Here is a 21,310-nt window from a genome sequence, read left to right on the forward strand (position 1 = left end):
TATATTATTGCAGGAACTTTTGCAGGCATTTCTGATGATGTATGCAAGTATGAGACTTTAACTCGGAGAAAAAAAAAAGATTCAACAGAGCTTTTTGATGATATTTACTTGCTTAGTGTTGGCATTTGTTTATTATGTCAAATTGAATTCTAGTTTTTATTATGTTAAGGAGTTCATTTTGTTAAACTCATATGGACTACACCACTCTTATGTAAGTCTTTCTGGATGATTAACGGTTTGGTTATGTAAGTATTTCTGGACAATGTGTTTACAAAAATGATGAAGCTCTAAACTAAGTCTGCCATGCTTGCACTGTGTGTGTGTGTGCGAGAGGATGTTTTCAAGATACAAAAAATGTTTTTAATTACATAGTTGTAAATAAATTGAAACTAGTGGATCCTATATATTTGTGATTTGTCCCAAATCCCTTATCTCTTAAATTAAGGAGTTTGTTTTTATCACAAAAAGAATTCCCACACTTTAAATTTGAAACTTATAATTATTAAAAAAAAAAAAAAAAAAAAGAGTACATGAGCTTTATTCCCTTATCATTATCCACCAAAAAAAAAAAAAAAAAAAAAAAATCTAGAGATTCTACAATGACTTTTTGTAAATTGTTTTTTTTTTTTTTTTTTTTTAAATCTCAAAAATAGAAATGGTCTCCCAAACAATTATTTTTTGTCTTTAGTATTTTGAAAATCTATATATTACTAAAAGTTGAAGCGAAATATTTAATGTTACTACGCTCCTGTTGAGCCACATTAGCCACCATGTCATTTCTAGTTTTTTTTTTCCTGAATTTTTCCTATAATTTTAAAATACTTTTACTAAATTTTTCCCTAATTTTAAAATACTATTAAAAAGAAAATGATTTCCAGTCATATCTCCACCATAAAGTCCAATCTTTATAGCTTTACTTATGTTCACCGTAAATCCCAAAAAATGAATATTACGTTGTTGTCCACCATTAAGCCCAAACCCAACCCTTTATTCTTTTAAATGCCAACCCTTTCTTCTTCTTCTTCTATAGACCTTCAGCATGACTAACGCCAACCTCTCTCTCTTCCAAAGACAGATTCAATACTTCAAACCTTCAGCTTTCTAACTCCAACCTCTCTCTTCCCTTCCTTGTCTCTTCCTGTCCTTATTTAAGTGAATGACTCCTTCATACCTTATCACTATCTCCCCTCCTTTTGCTCTTCCTATCTTTCACGGTTTCAAAACTCCTCATTTAATTGAATCAGAAAACAGCTTATTTGAAGAGGAGCTCAGAAATACTGACAGAATGTGGATGATTCACTTCAGGTATTTCAACTTTGTTCATGTTTCGTTTGGGAGTGTTTCTTTTGAATGATTTACTTAGATTGATGGGTTTGGAGCTCTGTAGTTGGTTTTGCTAATTTCAATTATTGGACGCATTGCTCTCTCTTTTGTATTTCAGTAATTCAATCAACATTCTGTTTCCTATTCGTATCCTTTTGTGAGAGGCAAATTGGTCCGACCATAGGCCTAGGTTCAAGACCACCGTCAACTTTAATGCCAAGGAGTTGTTAGCTGCCTCCTCTGTACGAGCTGTCAAGGTATACTTAAATTTTATTTTCTATGTATATTTAAAATTTTTAGGGTTAATTCTTTTGTGTTTTCCTATTTGGGTATTGAGTTTATGGTTTGCAATTTTTTGTGTTTTTAGTTGTTGTCATTGGCTGTAGAGAAAAGCTCAGAAATTAGGGTAAGGAAAATTACCCCAATTTGTGATTATTTTTATTAAGCTTATATCAAGTTGAGGTTATACAACTTCAGGGAGATCAGAGGAAGAATGTTCCCACCTTTCTTGCGCAGGCTGGCATTATGAAGAAGGAACATATCAAGATTCATTGTTTTTGAATAGCTACAGCTTGCAGGTCAATCTCCATATGTGGTTTGCATTATTCTCGTCACACTATAGTTGATAGTTTATGATCTGAACCTTAGATTGTAGCCATAGTACATGTGACTGTGTCAATTTGGTAGTTTTGCTACTTGCTGAGTTGTGTGGGAGGGTCATTATAGATTGTACCGAAGGCTTTACCCATACCTTAATCAATAGTACTAATTTCATGTTTTATATAGATGATTGTGCATTGATTGGATGTATTTAAACGTCTAATTGATTTAATTGTCACGTAATTAGGTATTGCCACATTCAGCTATGATAAATTGATAATAGAGTAGGTAAACTAACAGAAAAGGCCAAGAGTTATTCAAACAAGAGATGAACACCATAATAACTTCTTTCATTGCAGATGCTTGCATTTTTTTTTTCATGTTTGTAGCTTTACATCATTAAGCAAGGGTTACATATAATTCTTTATTCATTGTTTATTTTTCCCCCTTTTATTTTGGTAGTAAGCTTAATTTAATTACTGTATTTGAAAATTTTTCCCTCCATTCTTTCTTATGTTTTTTTTTTTTTTTTTTGGTTTGCTTCAAAAGAATGTACTACTATATATGTAGTATGTTAGTTGGAGAAGTTAAATATTATGTTGTGCTTGGTTAAATGAGATTTTTACTTCTATTTTTTTTTTTTTTTTTTTGGGTTTCAATTTTTATAATTTTTAGTTGTAAGTTCCACAGGGCTCGAGTTTCTTAGGGATTTTTTGCATGATAAATCTCTCTCTCTTCCACTTAAATTTGCCTATTTTATAGAGTTTACCCAAAAAGTTTTTTTTTTTTAAATGAAAGAATTTTTATTTTGTTAATTTTTTAAATTTTGAGCAAGTTATTGGGGTTTTAGTTCATAAATTTTGCAGTTAGAATATTGTTTCAAATTTGGTGAATTTTGGGGAATGTAATAGTATGAAAATTTTATAAACTTTGTACTTCGTGGCCCTATAGAGTACGTCCGACATGGTTTTTGGGTCATTTTTGTATAATGAAAACAAAAACTTCCCCTTTCTTTACCTATTGGTGAATGCCGTCATGAGTATCTTATCGTCAACTTCATCAATTAAGAGGGCCTCTTTGTTAAAGTGGGTTATGTAAAACCTCAGCGTCTCATCCTACCGTTGTTTAATGTTCATCAAGCATGCAGTGGACTTCTTATACCTATGCCCCCCAATAAAGTGCTAGGCAAACTGGGCGCTCAACTCCTTGAAGGTACTAATGGAGTTTGGCATCAACCTGTTAAACCATACCCTCACGGGGCCCTTTAGTGTTATGGGAAAGGCCTGGCACATAATCTCATTTGCCACACGTTGCAGGTGCATGAGGGTTTTGAATGACTCCAGGTGGTCTAAAGGATCCCTCAACTCGTCGTAGGCCTCTACCTGTGGCATACGGAACTTCGATGGAAGAGGGAACAAAGTGACAGGTGCAGTGAAGGGCTAGTCCATTTGATGGATCAACTTGTCGAGGTCTTTTGATACCCATCCTCTCAAGGCATTCATCATGAAATTCATCCGTTCTTTCATCATCTGCATCTCTACGACCATGTATGGTGGAGCCGTATCTATGGCGGATGGGCGGCTTGTATCCTATCACTTTGGTTTGCTTGGGGTGTTGCTGCCTTCCGGTCCTTCTTGGTCCCTTCTCTTAGCGCTGGTACCTTCTTGGTCCCTTCTCTTAGCGTTGGTACCTTCTTGGTCCTCTTCCTGAGTGTTAAGCCCTGGGTTCTTTTGACGTAGCTATTCTTCTAGGTCATGGTTTTGCTTGCTGAGGCGTTCTACGGTAGCGGCGAGGGTCTGAACTTGTTTCTTGAGGGTGGTGGTACGTGGTTTGTCTCCCTGATTGTTGTTGGTGGTCGCCATTGAACGAGTAAGTACCGTGCAACTTTTTGTCGGTAACTTTATTTAGAAATAAGATTATAAATATCAAATAACAAATTTCATTTTAAATACAAAAAGAAAACTCCTAAAATTTAAGATTTTTTTCCTTTCACGTTCAAAAAAAAATATTACAGTTCTTTTCAAAAAAAAAGATATTACAATTATTACTTATCTCTAAAGTTTATCATTTTTATTTGTTTGAAAAAAAAAATTCTAAATTATAATAGATACAAATCATTAACTTTTTCCCAAAAAAATAGACAAGCCTCTAAGAGGCTAATATATATATATATATATATATATAAGGATTTCTTTCTTTCAACTAGACTTTTATATAGTTCAAAAATACCTCTATTAATAGGGTCATAAATGTCAAATAACAAATTTCATTTTGAATTCAAAAAGAGTATTCCTAAAATTTAGAATTTTTTTCCCTTCAAGTTCAAAAAAGAAATTACTGCTTATTTATAAAGTTTATCATTTTTATTTGTTTAAAAAATAAAAAATATATATTTCTAAATTTAATAGATGCCTATTATTAACATTTACCCAAAAAAATAGAAAAAACTCTGAGCACACGTGTGCTCAAAGGCTAGTGTGTGTGTATATATATAAAATTTCCATTAACTAAGTCATGGATGTTTCTCTGAGAGCATCTTGTAGGATGATACAAACCTTGACTCATTATTGTGTTTTTTGGTTGTCTTGTAGGCTGTGGCTTTACTTTGAAATGTTTTGTTTTGGTTTTAAAAAACAATCGATGTCATTCTATATTTGCGTTCTTTCTTGTACTATGAATTATGCAATATTTCTATTTTCTTATTTTCTTTTGGAACATGGTGTCTTCTCTTTACAGCTGCCTTTGTTAAGTAGCAAGATCTTCTTATTATAATAATTTCTGGCATGGGAATCTACTCCCCCATGGTGCACATGTTCATATGGTATAGGCTTGAATATTTCTTATACATTCTGAAAACAACAAATCTCGGTTTAGGTTTTTCCTATATGATTATTAAACTTGAAGATTATAAAATATAGAGCCTGATGGGCTTGCCTTAATGGGCCTGACGGATCGGAACTGCTGGGCCTGTGTAAAGATGATCCCATGCGCTTTGAAGGCCCATCGCTGACAGACATAGTAAGGGCCCATGATCCGAAGTCCCTATCGCCTAGAAAAGCCCTAAGATCCAAAAATGGAAATCCTTGCTCACCACGCTCAGAAGAATTTGTATTAGAGTCCCACATGGAAAAGATTTGGAAACCAAGAAGAAAAGCCAACCCTCTACCACTATAAAAGACCTAACACCCTCGCAAATCGAGGTACGTTTTAATTCACCCTCTCTAACGCTCTAAAGTGGGGAGAAGAATTCTAACTTGACCTTCGGAGAGTGTTTGGCCGGCACCACACCGGTGCTCTCTAAAGGTTTTCCTTCGATTGCTTCTGTTGTGTAGGTTCGCTTCGAGTCACGAGTACGGTGTGACCTATTGGTGATAATTTTCGTCGTCATCAGTTGGCACCGTCTGTGGGAAACGTAGCACACTATCGCTTCCTAGACAAAAGAGTTACATGGTACTCACACGCTCGATGGCAACCACTAACGACGTTCAAGAAGAGGAAGCCCCTACGACTGCCCTTGAGAGACAGGTCAGGACGCTCACCGCAGCCGTGGAGCGCCTCACCAAACAAAACCACGACCTAGAAGAGCAGTTGAACCAAAAGAGTGCGGCGGTCAATAACCAAGGAGCGGATCAAGAAGGGACCAGCGCTGAAAGGAGAAATCATGACAGACCACAGGAGAGTAACGCCCTGACCAAACCAGTGCGACGGGACACTAGCATCCCTTTAGTGACGGATACGGCTCCACAACCCATCATCGCAGAGATGCAGGCGATGAAGGAACAGATGGAAGTACTGATGAACGCCCTTAAGGGGCGAGTGTCCAGTGATCTTGACGACCTTGTCAACCGGACTGACTCGCCATTTACGACAACCGTCAATTCCTTCCCCCTGCCGAGTAAGTTCCGCATGCCAAGTATGGATAGTTATGACAGAATCAAGGACCCTCTAGATCACCTAGAGACCTTCAAGACCCTGATGCACCTTCAGGGAGTGGCAGACGCGATTATGTGCAGGGCATTTCCTACGACCCTAAAGGGCGCAGCAAGGATTTGGTTCAGCCGGCTAGCACCAAACTCCATCAGCACCTTCAAGGAGCTAAGCGCTCAATTTACTACGCACTTCATCGGAGGACATCGGTATAAGAAATCCACGGCTTGTTTAATGAATATCAAGCAGCGAGAGGAGGAGACGTTACAGGCCTACATATCACGCTTCAATAAAGAAGCGCTCTCGATCGACAAAGCCGACGACAAGATATTGGTGGCAGCGTTCACGAACGGGCTGAAGGGGGGTAAGTTTTTGTTCTCCCTATACAAAAACGACCCAAAGACCATGTCAGAGGTGCTTTACGGGGCCACCAAGTATATGAACGCTGAAGACACACTATTAGCCCGAGAAGATAGACCCAAGAAAAGAGACAGACAAGAGGATCCTCGACAGGACCAGGGGCGGAAGAAAGGAAGGATGGGAGACCGGAGAGAGGAGAGACGTCTAAAACCCATGGGCGGAAGGTTCACAAGTTTCACCCCGTTGACCGCTCCGATAGACCAAGTCCTAATGCAGATTAAGGACGAAGGATCCCTAACGTTTCCGGGAAAGCTGAAGAGTGATCCCAACAAAAGGTCCAGAGACAAATATTGCCGCTTCCACCGTGACCATGGTCACGACACGGCCGATTGCTACGACTTGAAGCAACAAATCGAAGCCCTTATCCGACAAGGGAAGCTGAAGAAGTTCGTCAGCAAGGAGAGAACGGATCAACCCCCACAAGAACAACACCCCCGTCGAGAAAACGAGCGACCAAGGCCCCCATTAGGGGACATAAGGATGATAATCGGAGGAACAGCTGCGGCCGGATCGTCAAAAAAGGCTCTCAAAACATACCTTCGGATGGTACAGAATGTCCAGTTGGCGGGTACAGTGCCAAAGATGGCAAGAAGGGAAAGCCCCATTATCGGGTTCTCGGAAGAGGATGCACGGCGCCTACACCATCCACACGACGATGCCCTCGTCGTCAGCATGCGGGCAGGCGACTACAATATGCACCGAGTGTTGGTCGACAACGGCAGCTCGGCCGATATCTTATACTATCCGGCGTTCCAGCAAATGAGGATTGACAGGGAGCAGCTAATACCGACAAATGCCCCGCTCGTTGGTTTCGGAGGGAGTAGGGTATTCCCTTTGGGCGCGATCACGTTATCGTTGACGGTAGGAGATTACCCCCAACAAATCACAAAGGACATAACATTCTTGGTGGTCGATTGCTCGTCCGCCTACAATGCTATTATTGGACGACCCACGCTCAACTCGTGGAAGGCGGCAACATCAACTTACCACCTAATGATCAAGTTCCCAACGGAGTATGGCGTAGGAAAGCTACGCGGAAGTCAAGTTGCCGCACGAGAATGCTACGTAGCTATGATGGAGATGGAAGACCAAATCCAGGCCTTGAATATAGAAGAGCACCGAACGATGGCAGAACCCACAGAGAAGCTAGAGGAGATAACTCTCGACAGTTCCAACCCAGACAGAACAACCAAGATCGGAACGCTTGCCAAACCCGCAATCCGTCAAGAGCTCGTAGCTTTCTTGAGGAGCAATAAGGATGTGTTCGCCTGGAGTCATGACGATATGCCAGGAATCGATCCCTCGGTCATGGTACATAAATTGAATGTATTGCCTTCATTTCCACCCGTCCGAAAAAAGAAGAGAGCGTTCACGCCGGAACGAGACCAAGCGATAGCGGAAGAGGTCCGCAAACTCCAAGAGACAAGCTTCATCAGGGAAGTCTACTATCCCGATTGGCTGGCGAATGTGGTAATGGTGAAGAAGACGAGCGGTAAGTGGCGGATGTGCGTGGATTTCACCGATCTTAACAAAGCATGCCCCAAAGATAGCTATCCCCTTCCAAGGGTCGACGTCCTGGTAGACTCGACGGCTCAACACCAATTACTAAGCTTCATGGACGTTTTCTCGGGTTACAACCAGATCCGCATGCACGAGGCCGATCAGGAAAAGACTTCGTTCGTAACCAATCAAGGGCTCTTCTATTACAAAGTAATGCCATTCGGCCTGAAGAATGCGGGAGCAACATACCAAAGGCTAATGAACAAGATGTTCGCACAGCAAATCGGGAGGAATGTACAAGTCTATGTCGATGACATGCTGGTGAAAAGTCGGAAGGAGGAAGACCACCTGGAAGATCTTAAGGAAACATTCGGTACGCTTCGATCCTACAACATGAAGCTCAATCCGGGAAAGTGCGCATTCGGCGTAACGGCAGGCAAATTCCTAGGATTCATGGTATCCCAGAGGGGGATTGAGGCTAACCCGGACAAAATCCGAGCCATAGTAGAGATGGCCCCACCGCGAAATGTGAAGGAGATACAAAGCCTTAACGGCAAGATAGCGGCATTAAATAGATTCGTGTCAAGAGCCACGGACAAGTGTTTGCCCTTCTTTCGCACGTTAAAGAAGTCTTTCGAGTGGACAGACGAGTGTCAGCGAGCATTCGAGGAATTAAAAGCATACCTATCCTCACCGCCCCTATTGAGTCCCTCGCAACCTGGTGAAGAACTTTTCCTCTACTTGGCTGTCTCCTCTGTGGCAGTAAGCACGGCCTTAATTAGAGAAGAGGATAATGCACAGAAGCCTGTATACTACGCCAGCCAGGCGTTCCACGGTGCTGAAGAAAGATACCAGCCTATGGAGAAACTCGCTTTTGCATTGGTCACGGCGGCTCGCAAGCTCAAGCCCTACTTTCAAACCTATACCGTGAATGTAATGACCGACAAGCCCTTGCGAAGGGCACTGAGTAACCTTGAAGCCGCGGGTCGACTAACGCTGTGGGTAATAGAATTGAGTGAGTTTGATATCAAGTACCGTCCACGTGTAGCCATTAAAGGACAAGCTGTAGCCGACTTCATAGCGGAGTTTACGCGTGACGAGGACAAGGGGGCAGAAGAATTCCCCCAGTGGAGCATATATACCGACGGATCATCCAATCGGCGAGCCGGAGGGGCCGGCATAGTATTGCTGTCACTTGAAGGAGACAAGATTGAATGTATGGTCCGTCTCGACTTCCCCACCACCAACAATGAAGCGAAATACGAAGCCGTGGCGACAGGGCTCGACCTAGCTAAAGCCGCCGGAGCTGAAAATGTGGTCGTTTACTACGACTCTCAAGTCGTGACCAATCAAGTAAACGGAGATTATGAATGCAAGGGGGAAAGGTTGAAGAGATATCTTGATCAAGTAAGGGCGAGAGTCGACGGACTAAAAGCAATGGTCGTCCAAATCCCCAGGGGAGAAAATGAGCTCGCCGATCGGCTAGCCAAAGCCGCTTCAGCGGAACATATGGTGACACCGGGTAATGTACTTTCTTTTGTTCAACTTTTTCCACTAATAGACCCCGACAACATGCAGGAGATACGCTCCGAAAGAAACTGGACTACACAGATAACTTCATACTTAAAGGACGGGTTACTGCCAGAAGAAAAGGAGGCAGCAAGAAAGCTAAAAGTCCAAGCGGCAAGGTTCGTCTTAATAAAAGACATCCTTTATAAGAGAGGTTTCTCCCGTCCTTATCTAAGATGCCTGGGGGCTGAAGAGGCAGACTACGTAATGAGGGAAGTACACGAAGGGATATGCGGGAACCATTCCGGATCGCGGTCGTTAGTGCACAAACTGGTACGAGCTGGGTATTACTGGCCAACCATGCAGAAGGATGCCGAGTCTTACGTTAAAAGCTGCGACAAATGCCAGAGGATCAGCAATTTTATCAGACAACCAGCTGAGGAGCTAACCCATATAACGGTTCCATGGCCGTTCGCTTAGTGGGGACTAGATATCATGGGACCTTTCCCAACGGCGGTAAGGCAGCTAAAGTTCTTGGTAGTGGGTATTGACTACTTCACAAAATGGGTAGAAGCAGAAGCCCTGGCCACCATTACAGAAAAGAACATTAGAAGCTTTGTCTGGCGGTGCATCGTATGCAGGTTTGGTATTCCTAGAGTTCTTGTCTCAGATAACGGGAGGCAGCTCGACAACGGCCACTTCCGGGATTTTTGCACACAGCTAGGAATAAAAAACCACTATTCATCACCCACCCATCCTCAGGCTAATGGCCAGGTCGAAGTCACGAACCGATCCCTGTTAAAGATTATCAAGACTCGGCTCGAGGGGGCAAAGGGCATATGGTCCGAAGAATTGCCGAGCATACTGTGGGCATACAGGACAACGGCGAGGACTCCGACAGGAGAGACACCGTTTCGACTGACATACGGGAGCGAGGCGGTCATCCCAGCAGAAGTTAGGCTCACAAGTTACAGGGTTCACAACCATGACGAATGCAGGAATGACGAATCCATGAGGTTACAGCTGGACCTGATAGATGAGGTTAGGTCGGCGGCGGAGCAAAGGATCGCTAGATACCAGGATCGCATGACCAGACATTACAATTCCCGGGTCCAACACAGAAACTTCCAAGTAGGAGACCTCGTACTCAGGAGGGTCATGGGTGCAACTAAAGACCCTACACAGGGAAAACTCGACCCCAACTGGGAAGGACTACGTCATGGAAAAGGAAAGAAACATACCACCTGGAGACAACAGATGGAGAGAAGCTACCACATCCATGGAATGCCGAGCATTTGAGGAAATACTACCAGTAATAGTGACACGGCGAACGGCAACCAGTTTTTTTGTTAAGCTTTTTATAAGTTTTTCTTTTAACTGTCTTTTTGGCTACAATCTTGTCGTGCCTTTTTTAAGCCCAAAGGGGGCAGGCACTTTTTCCTTTACGCATTTCTATAATCAGATACGATTTTGATCTTCTACTTGGATGTCATTACAATTGTCTACAAAATTAACGGAAACTAAATAAAGTCCACCAGATGGACGGATCCTCCTACAGGGATGATAACATCCTACAGGGATGATAACTTAAAAAGTCCACAAGATGGACGGTTACTAATGCAGTCCACAAGATGGACGGGTCATCCTACAAGGACGATCACTGTCAGTCCACAAAATGGACGGACACAAAATGCAGTCCACAAGATGGACGGATCATCCTACAAGGATAATAACATCCTACAGGGATGATAACTTAAAAAGTCCACAAGATGGACGGACACAAAATGCAGTCCACAAGATGGACGGATCATCCTATAGGGATGATAACATCTTACAGGGATGATAACATCCTACAGGGATGATAACCTAAGTCCACAAGATGGACGGATACAAATGAAGTCCACAGGGAACGAATCACCAACAGCGTGAATGAACTATCCACAAAGTGGACAGATCACCTAAACGGTGTTATAATTTTATCCACAAAGTGGACGAATCATCAAAACAGTGAAAATGATTACCAGTCCACAAAGTGGACGGATCATTAACAAGATATAAAACTGTCCACACAGTGGACGGATCACCAAAAGGGTGAACAAAATTACAAGCCCACGTTGTGGACGGATCACTTGGTTAATAAAAACGTCCCCCAAAATCGACGGATCCCTAAGCTGATGGAAAATCTATCCCAAAAATGGACGAATCACCAAAGACGGCAAACAAAATTACAAGTCCAAGAATGGACAGATAACGGGATGCTGAAAAGTTGGCGGACCGTCCACGAGGCCGGTCAACGGATCGTCCAAATGGACGGATCAATCAACACAAAATAATAAGTCTGCAATGTGGACGGAGTATAACGGATAAACAAATATTCTTTTGAAAATCCTTCCTCAAGGAGGAGGACGGACTTTTAAAAAAGTTCCAAACAATAATAGAAAGCATATAAACATTAATAAGCCAAAAGCCCAGAAGGCAAGTGTTTAATACAACTAAAGAGGACGGATTGTTCTGAAAAGTAAATTAATAAACCCAAAAAAAAAAAAAAGAGGACGGATTGTTCTCAAAATAAATTACATAGAGATTAATCCACTTTCTTTGGCTCAGCAACTTGAACATCCTTCGACGGGACGAATTCTCCGTCGCCCTGAACAGCGTCATCGCCAAAAAGGTCCTCCGTATTTTCGGAGGCGACGAGGAGGGCAGAAGTCTGGCCTTGGTCGTCAAGTTTGACCATTGACAAATCTAGCTCAGGGTAGGCCTTCTTGACCTGACGGAGAGAGTCGTCGAAGCCTTGAAGGAAAGAGTCCGCCAGCTCGCTCAACAAGGACTCTGAGTCGCGGTACTCCTTGACGGCTACCTCTTTCACATGACGGATCTCTTCCTTCAGTTCTTTAATCTCCGCCTCCTTCTTCTCTATGACCGTCAACGCCTCGACCGTCTTCTCCTCCAGCTCTTTCCTTGCCTTCTCAGAAAGCTCCAGCTTCTTCTCCATATTGGACCTCCATTTATGGAGTTGACCAAGCTCTTCCTCCGTCTGCTCCGCCTTTGCACGCACCCGATCCAAAGTACTCTCACGATTGAGACACCGGTCCAGTAATCCCTTCATCATGACCAAGGACTGCAAACAAGAAAAGAGCCCGTCACATAATGTACTAAACAACGAAAAAGAGAAACAAACATATTTGACGGACATAACCCACCTGAGCAACGGCAAAGAGGCCCGTCTCCCCCATGGCCTCCGTCGAGTGGTTTCCAAGATCCTTATAGTCTTCCACCGTGATAATAGACGACAGCTTCTCCAACGCATACTTGGAGTCGTCACGGAGGAGGGAAGGAGGTCTCTCTTGCTTAGAGTCTGGGGTCGTCATGAATCCTTTTCCCGTCCCATGCTTAGCTGGGGTGACGGTCTTGGTACCCTCAGCCATCAAACCAACCACAGGTTCAAGAGAGACCTTTGGTTGCTTAAACGGACGGTCAGATTTTGATGTCGGTTTCCTCTTCGGGGCTGAAGCCGACACCCTAGGTACCACCTCGCCGGATTCCTTCTTCTTGACGGCTTGAGACTTAATTAAAGCTCTCCTTTTTGCGTCTTCCATCTCTGCAAATAATGACGGATGAAATTAAAACTAAGTAAAGTCAATTAAATGGCAAAGTAAAGTCGACGGGCTTACGTCTATGAACTCGCTCGTCGTATCTAATAGCCTCTTGGGTGGGTTCAGGACCGTCGCAGTACCAATGTATGGTCTTCGGGTTCACCAACTTAGCCCAAGTCCTTTCCTCCGGCTTAGTTTTTCTGCAAATCTTTTCAAGGAAACTAAATTCCTCAAGGCTAACTTGCGGGCGCCGTCTACCTGCAGAGAAAGGCGATCAAGATATACACATAAAAATGGACGGATATGAAAAGCATTACAAAATTAAGACGGGTGCATACACGATTGATTTATCACTGCCCAGGTTGTGTCGACGGGCATGTAATCCGTCTCCCCTGGACGGCTCATCCATCTGTCACCCTCCAGGAAGAAGTAGCGACTCTTCCAGTCTCTATTTGAGTCTGGGGTCTCAAAGATCACCTTCAACAAGGGGCTCCAACTAGCAAAACTATACATCCCCCTTGATCCAGAAATCTCGTCTAGACGGTAACAGTGAAGAAATTCACGGACCGTCAGTCTCCTTTCTCCATTCGACATTGCACCATAAAGAATCTCCATGGCTATGAAGACCCTCCAGGCGTTAGGAGATATCTGGGTGACAGACAACCCTAGATAGTGCAAAAGTTCCCTATGGAGTGTAGAGAGCGGGAATCGAAGTCCAGCCTTCAACGCCTGCTCGTATACTCCGACACCGTCTACCCCTTCATAGTAACACTTCTCCGACACATATAGTAGACGGATGGAAACGTAGTCCGGGATTTGGAAGTTGGTTCTAAAAGTGCTGAAATGTTTCTCCCTGATGACGGATGTGAACCTATACACTGTCCACTCTGGCAACATGATGAACTGCCTTAGTCCATCAGCACCTACAACGGACTCCAGTGCTTGATTCCCGTTGTCATCAGAACCCTCTATTTCAACTATCTCCATATCCTCATTTGTTGAGGATGAAGAGGAGGCAGACAGACTCCTATCTTCGCCGGGGCTCTCTTGGTTTTTATGACCGGACGGGTATACATCCTCGTATTCCGTCCCGTCACGAACCACCGACTGGTTACTTGACGCACTAGACATTTCCTACAATTAACGATGAAACCTAAGACTGACGGGTTTGAAAGTATTGACGGGTATAGTAAGCCTAACAACAATGCAAGGACGGAAATATAACTTGATTATGGTATTAAAGCAAGTACTTACCACACTTAGCAGAGGATGGGTGACAGTTGGTGTAATCGGTAGATACTCGTCCTCGACGGATTGCTCTGACAAGGTTGACGGCTTCGCTCTGACAAACGATTTCTGATTGAAAATTGTAAAAATGAGAGAGTGAGGCGCCTGGTATATATAGGAGATGCACGGAAGACGAAGCGACGCTTCGATCCTATACAACGGCCATTCAGAGATTGACACGTGGCATGCTCAATAAATGTTGACAACCTGTCAGTACGCATCAACAGATTTGTACCCATCGTGTAACCGTCAACTTTATAAATCTTCCTCTGACGGGTTGATCCATCTGGAACCGTCATCCTATCTTGCATAAATCCGTCAACCAGTTGTGACTATAAACTTAAAACCTTCTTTTGTCTCACGGATCACATTCCGTCATAAAATACCCGTCATACCCATACGTTAGGATCGTCACCCCATTAATCCTTTGACCTAAAAGCTGACGGACCATTGGGGTGAAGGGGGCAACCGAAGATGATAAAATATAGAGCCTGATGGGCCTGCCTTAATGGGCCTGACGGATCGGAACTGCTGGACCTGTGTAAAGATGATCCCATGCGCTTTGAAGGCCCATCGCTGACAGACATAGTAAGGGCCCATGATCCGAAGTCCCTATCGCCTAGAAAAGCCCTAAGATCCAAAAATGGAAATCCTTGCTCACCACGCTCAGAAGAATTTGTATTAGAGTCCCACATGGAAAAGATTTGGAAACCAAGAAGAAAAGCCAACTCTCTACCACTATAAAAGACCTAACACCCTCGCAAATCGAGGTACATTTTAATTCACCCTCTCTAACGCTCTAAAGTGGGGAGAAGAATTCTAACTTGACCTTCGGAGAGTGTTTGGCCGGCACCACACTGGTGCTCTCTAAAGGTTTTCCTTCGATTGCTTCTGTTGTGCAGGTTCGCTTTGAGTCGCGAGTACGGTGTGACCTATTGGTGATAATTTTCGTCGTCATCAAAACTGATGAGTGTACTATTTTCGTGTAGTGTTAAATTGTTAATCTCAAAAAATAATGCACTTATAGTTTTTAAATTCTTGCAAGACCTCTTGCAATCATAGTTCGCGATCAGCTGTAAATAAGTAACAGATTTCAACTCAGCAAAGAAAAGATTAACAAAGCTTTTTTATGGTGTTTTATTTCTCATTATTGGCATTAGAGTATTATGTTAAGATGGATTGTAATTGTTATAATGTTACAGGGGACAAAATTGGCAAATACCCTTTTCGGGCAAAAAAAGAAGCATTATGCCCCCTTTCTCAAACTAATTAAAGAAATGCCCCTCTTTTGAAACTTGATTTTCTCAAAATCGAGTTAAACCCTATAGTGGCGTTTTAAAGGAGCCTATAGTGACGTTTTAAGGACCTATAGTGGCATTTTGGAACTCGAGCTTCATTAACTCGAGTTATAGGTAAAAAAAAGAAAAAAAAAATTGCATGTAACTCGAGTTCATGGAGCTCGAGTTCCAAAACGCCACTATAGGTTCTTAAAACGTCACTATAGGCTACTTAAAACGCCACTATAAGGCTCTAGAAAATTTTCTTTTTTATAACTCGATTTTGAAAAAATCGAGTTTCAAAAGAAGAATATTTCTTTAATTAATTTGGGAAATGAGGCAAAAGCTGCTTTTTTTGACCGAAAAGGGCATTTGCCAATTTTGTCCCGTTACAGGAGTTTGTTATGTTAAACTTGTTTGTGGCTACACTATTCTTAAGGATTGTTTGCACTTTGGTTTTAGTTTGTTTATAGAAATTATTAATCACTTAATTATGTCTCCCATGCTCGCATTGTGCATTGTGTATGAAGTTTCTCCTTGCTCGGTCATGGCAGTCATACCTATCTAATGGTCTTTCATGTCATGATTCACACAATTCATCCAATTAGGTCATTTAAAGCATAAAAAGGAAAATTAAAAAAAAATAAATAAATAAATAAATAAAAGAAGCTAAAAATAAAACAATTCATTCAATGAAAAGGAGAAACTTGAAATAAAAGATCAAAATATTAGCACATGTGAGATGACAAAGTTTGCAATCAAAAGACATGTGAGATGACAAAATTTACAATCAAAAGATAATTATATTATCCATTATTTAGAAAATTATGAGCTAATGTGATTCACTTGCATACGTGTTGAAATGTTAACATGTAATCATGTTAGTGCTGACGTGTTGAAATGTTAACATGTGATCATGTTAGTGCTGATCAAATCATTGCAAATCTGAATTTTCTCATGTGCATGTCATCACTAGATTCTTATAACCTCATCATTTCATGTCATTATATGGAATTACTCAACTTATTCAAATCATGCAAATTAGATTCTTCATCGTGAACATCATTTCAACATGTTAACACCCTAATCAAAATGACGTGTGATCATCATTTTGCTTAGCCCATAGCATCAAATGAAAACATGTTAGTGCAAGAAGTTTAGAACAATGTGAAAATTTTATAGAGCAAGAAATTTAAGTAATTTAAAAGAAATAGACCTGCATGCATCCCTCCTGCAAGGACTAAGTCGGGGAATGACCTTCATATAGTCATATGTGAAGTTCCGTTCCTTCGAAAGATACAGTTGCTCTTATATATATATATATATATATATATATATTGCACCTTCAATTCCTCTTCTATAAAGTCCTAATGTGGATCAAGAAACTTCGGATGAGGGTCTCTGGGAATGATATTATGTAATTGATTTAGTGAAGAGTGATGCTACATAAAAAAATAATAATAAATAAATAAATAAAAATCATACATTTTTTATAATAGTTGAGTTGGTAAGTTTTTATTGGATTTTATCTAGATCCACTACTAATATTGCTTTTTTACCTACCACTAACAATCTACGTACATTAGCAAGTGTCAATTTTTTGTGTTTATAGATTTTCTCTTTAGTGAATGGTCACTTAGGTATTATGGTGGCAATACTTGAAAATAAATCCATGGACTGACTTTTTTTATTATTATTTTTTAACAAATGAGGGTGATAAAATGTGTTCTTATGACCTAGGGTTGTTGTTTGATGGATAGGGAATTATATTGGAAATAGCAATGTATATTACAGATCATTTACACACAAATTAGTTACATGTAAAAATTTTTAAAATTGAAATTGTGACTTGAAGTATTTCCACGATAACGATATTACACACAACTTTGTGTGTAATAGCCTCTACACACTAGTCATTTCTCTATAATTATCTAGGGTCGGGGGTTGGTTTTTAAAAAATTGGGAACATACTCATTTATGATTTAACTTTGGCTATTTAGAAAACAAGAGAGAAAGGTAAATGGTCCATTATCTTCACACTCAATCATTTTACTTAAGTTTGTTTTATAATCATTTTCAACCAACCCCACTAGTTGGTCTCTAATTTAACTATTAAATTGTATATTCTTTACGCCCTTAATACACATATCAATTTTTGTGTTAATCGAATATTATTTACTATATGATCTATAAGCTTATATTTTATGCATAATTTTAAACTACAAAAACTTACAATTTAAACAATTTATTGATAACATGGCTATTAATCTTTAATTTTCTAGAAAATTTACAAGCATGGAAGATATAAGAAGAAGAAAATATAATCAAATGGTGAATTTGTCAAAATTCACCTTCAATAAAAATATATTGAGTATGATTGTAGCCTTACGTTATAACCAATTTTGTAACTAAACTTTTTCCTTCTCATTCTATAGACTATTCATCGATGAATCCTAGTGCACCTGATCTTCAAACCCATCAAAATCTCTGCCAGCTGTTCACTCCTCCATTTCAATTGACGTGCAAGAAACTATAAACATTGTTGGTTAAAAAGGATTTGGATTACTATGCAGTAGATTATTCAAAGAAGCTTGCTGACATTGAAAGAGATTGAAGCAAGGCCGGTTCACTGGTTCAACGAATTCTTTTCAAACTCAGGTAGCCCGATGTAGGAGCATTAGCAGTACTGATAAAACGTCTAGCAACACCAAGTCCAGGCTGAAGTCTAAAAAATTCATGGGAAAATCAAAATCTCTTAGCTATTCAAGTGGCTTAGGTTAAAACTCTTCATAGCTCTAAAATAAACAAGTTTCAAGGCTTAGGAAATTGGAGGATATATATTTTTAGGCTTATTTATCATCTTTAGTTTTCCTAAGAATTATTTCTATAACTTTGGGATATTCTATCAACATGCTATGTAGGATAACAGATTATCTTTTATGAATTATGTTTCAATTTTGGGACAAAATTGGCCTCTGCCCCTTTCAGGCAAAATAAATAGCATTCTACCCATTTTTCAAACTAATTAGGGAAATGCCCCTCTTTTGAAACTCGACTTTCTCAAAATCGAGTTTTAAAAAAAAAAATTATGGAGCCCTATAGTGGCGTTTTAAGGAGCCTATAGTGACATTTTAATGACCTATAGTGGCGTTTTGTAACTCGATTTTCATGAAGTCGAGTTACATGCAATTTTTTTTACCTATAACTCGATTTCATGGAGCTTGAGTTAAAAAACACCACTATAGGTTCTTAAAAACGTCACTATAGGACTTAATTTGATTTTGAGAAAATCGATTTTCAAAAGAGAAGCATTTCTCTAATTAATTTGGAAAAATGGATAGAATGCTATTTATTTTGCCCGAAAAGGGCAGAAGCCAATTTTGTCCTTCAATTTTGAGTTGTTTTCACTTTTGCTTATTCTAATCTCAACTGTTAATCTGTCATCATCGAAAGTGAATTGAGTGATATATATCTTGCCCCATTTTTGTCACAACCCATGAACGTTGGGCTATTGCACTCGCAGATACCCTTCTGTCATCACTCATCAGAGACCACAATTTTATTCTTCAGCATTAATTGTAAACCATACGCTTTGAGAGTCAATACAACTTCCCCACCACCAAAGAAATATTGCTTTTTGAAAGCCCATATTATTTGATTGGCTCCAAACTTGTGACAGACACAACGTCCTGAACAATAATTGTTCGATTAGGAAGAGAATTAAGGGTAACACATTAAGCGGCGTTCTTTAAATGTGGTTAGACTAGTTGTCCCCCACGGAATAGATAAATTACAGTTGTGTAGATGGCTACTATGAGTATATCAACCTGTCCTGATTGGCTGATACCAAACCACGCAGCCACGCGTTGAGCACTGAGCGAACTATTCCTTCGCCTATTACTAAAGAATACTGTACGTGTGCACATCACAAATAGTGGCATACGCCTATTTTTGGAGGGGTTTCTTCTCTTGGAGAATCCCCTAAAATGGAAACAAAATGTTCATCTCTGACAAGAACCAGAATCTGTCTCTCTCTATGAGTAAAGAAAAAAGGTAATCTGATTAACTACTTACTGGTAGGCTTGTTCACAGGTCGGTTTGGATCGGGTTTGTGCCCAACTCGGAACCAACCCAACTAGATTGGGTGGTCAATATTTCAACCTGCCACTGACCGGAGTGGTTGATCGGATCGGGCAGGTCGGAGCTTCCACGGATGTCGGGCGAATCAGTCGAAGTTGATTACCTGGAAAATGGCGAGATTCCGACCAAGAAAAGATGAAAATGGTAGAAATCCGGCAAGAAAATTTTGAAAAATGGCAAAAATCCGACCAGATCTTGCCAGATCCGATGAGATCTCGGCCATTTTTGGCCAGATCTTGGCTAGATTTAGCGAAATCTCGCTGAATCTAGCCTAAATCTTCCCAAAAAAAATCCCAAAATACACCGGATCTACACTTTATCACCAGAAAAATAAAAGGGTTGGTCGGATCGGGTCTCTCGAATTTGAGAGGAGAAGATTCGATATCCAACCGACTCAGCTCAGATTTTGGAGAATGAAATCCGTTGCCAACCGTAGGAGCAGTCAGTTTGGTCGATGGGTTCGGTGGCAGCGAGTGGGTCAGTTCCAACAAGTCCTTGGACAACCCTACTTACTGGAGTTCTTAAATGTGGATTAGCTTTTGGAAATGTCAAAAAATCATTTTCATCGACTACTAGTCAATTCAAAAAAAAAAAAAAAAAATCTCACATAAAGATTAAGGTTGAGTTTGGATTGCATTGAAAAATGAAAGTTGGAGCGTTTGTTCTTTTTTTTTGTGGGTCTCATGTACACGCAACTGTTAGGTTAAAACTAGGTCTCACGGCACTATTCACACATTTAAAAATTATTTTGCTACAGTGTTTTCAGTTATCAGCAATAAGCGATATCCAAACAGACTCTAAGTATATGTTTGGATTGCACTAAAAATAGGGGGCTTGTGCGTTTGCCTTTTTTTGTGTGGGTCCCGTGCATAGTGCACGAGACCTGCAAGTACGGATTTCAACAAATTTTTATTTAAAACTAGGTCACACGGCACTATTCACACATTTAAAAATTATTTTACTACAATATTTTTAGTTTTCAGTTTTCAGTAATAAGCGATATCCAAACAGACCCTAAGGCTTGAGACCAAAAGCCCAACTCTTTTGTCACACTCATAGGGGTCAACTATTGGGAGATTAGCTAATTTTGAATAATATGGTTTTTGTTTGGCAAGAAGGAGGTATCATTAGATTTCTCTTTTATTGTGGTAAATTACTAATTATAAAAATAGTATACCATGAGATCTCTCTTTTATTGTAGTAAATCACTAATTATGAAAATAGTTTTGACCGTATTAATAAAACTTTTTCTTTCTTTTACATATAATTTTTAATTAATTCTCTTCTATTGAGGTAAATCACTAATTGTGAAAATAGTTTTGACGGTAATAATGGAAATTTTTCTTTTTTTACATATAATTTTTAATTAATTCATGAATTGCACAAGAATTCTACTAGTAGACTCTTTTTTCTTTTTTCATAAATATGTTATATGTCGTTTTCTTCTTCCAGTAAGTTATAAAATTTAAGGATAATTACGTAAATTAACGTAAGTTATAATTGGTACTAAAAATCTTTAGACTTTTTTTTTATTTCTTAAATATGTCGTTTTCTTTTTCTAGTAAGTTATAAAATTTAAGGATAATTACGTAAGTTACAATTGATATTAAAAATCGTTAGACTTGTTTTATTTCATAACTATGTCATTTTCTTATACTAGTAAGTTAAAAAATTTAGGAAGCTTTTTGGAAATATACTACTGTAAGTTTCTTTGAAAAACCTTCTCTCTTC

General features: G+C 40.2%; 1 pseudogene; it reads left to right on the forward strand.

The window, feature by feature from the left end:
* The first annotated feature begins 19,296 nt into the window (after nucleotides 1-19,296).
* LOC126697994 (U5 spliceosomal RNA) lies at nucleotides 19,297-19,417 on the forward strand (annotated as a pseudogene).
* The last annotated feature ends 1,893 nt before the right edge of the window (nucleotides 19,418-21,310 follow it).

The sequence above is a fragment of the Quercus robur genome, chromosome 8 (assembly GCF_932294415.1).
Source record: "Quercus robur chromosome 8, dhQueRobu3.1, whole genome shotgun sequence".
Lineage (NCBI taxonomy): Eukaryota > Viridiplantae > Streptophyta > Magnoliopsida > Fagales > Fagaceae > Quercus > Quercus robur.